Source organism: Phaseolus vulgaris, chromosome 4, assembly GCF_000499845.2.
Source record: "Phaseolus vulgaris cultivar G19833 chromosome 4, P. vulgaris v2.0, whole genome shotgun sequence".
NCBI classification, from domain to species: domain Eukaryota; kingdom Viridiplantae; phylum Streptophyta; class Magnoliopsida; order Fabales; family Fabaceae; genus Phaseolus; species Phaseolus vulgaris.
The window spans coordinates 8393240-8394431 of record NC_023756.2 but is presented as its reverse complement, the minus strand read 5'-3'; positions in this window follow the sequence as shown (position 1 = coordinate 8394431).

The window sequence follows — 1192 nt, the reverse complement described above, 5'->3', positions numbered from 1 at the left end:
ACTTAGACTGCTTTGATTTTATGTAGCTTGCACTCTTTATTTATTTTATGATCAATTGATTTTTTCATAAAACTTTTTAGAATGTTAAAATGTTGTTGGAATATCTTGTTTCCTTATTTATAAAATTGTGCATTTGACATCATTTCCAATGTTTTTGAGATTAATTTCATATAGAACATACATTTTTACAATTTTGATTAACCATTAATTAATTAAATATGTTGTTGGATTGTTTACCACATGATAAGAACTCTTTAGAAGGTTTTGATGCATATAATTGAAACTCTACTAAACAAAACACATGTTATAAAATTTATAACTAAAATAGATTGTTCCTACTGGAAATGATTGGTATCCTAAGAGGAGGAGGAGGTCCACCTGAAAAAAATCTTTGATACCTAAGTGAGTATGAGCACAAAAATTATAAGTTCTAGAGTCAAGAGGGTATGATAAGATAGATAGTATTCATGGAAAGTAAATATCTATAGATTTATTAGGTGGTGACCTTTAGATTGACAATATGATTGTCATTTATTGCTTCATAAATAGTCGTTCTCATTAAAGACTCATTGAGTAAGTCGTTTTATTCATAATAGTCATTGAAAGCAATGAATGCTCGAATAAAGATGTATACCGTCACCCAAGCTCTTTGACATTCTCGACCTTAAGGCGGTTAGTTACAAAGATTAACTTAAATACTTATTTATGTTTGTTAACATCAAAATTTTTACACTTGAAAGTAATATGAGACATCTAGACAAGTATTACACAATTAAAATCCTAACATTATTGCTTTAAAAAAAACTAAAATATACGAAAACATGTTCAAAAATAAAAATAGGTCAATTAAAAAATCAAGATAAGTACAAAAGAAAACTACCACTTGAATATAAGAAATTTAAGATATTGAATAGTTTATATACACTTTTAAGTAATGAGACTATAATTAAATGAAAGCAAAAAAACTCTTTAAATTCTTATATTCTTCAATAAATAAATAACGTCTATTGACAAATGCTAAACAAGTTGTTCTTAAGTTTTTCACTTTCAATATTTAAAAAAAATATTAAATCTTTAAATCAATTGCACACAAAATTATTTAAATTTAAACTAAAAGTATTGTAATATTATCCAGAAAAACCACATATATAACAGGATAAGAGATATGAGATACATACAAAATAAAACATCA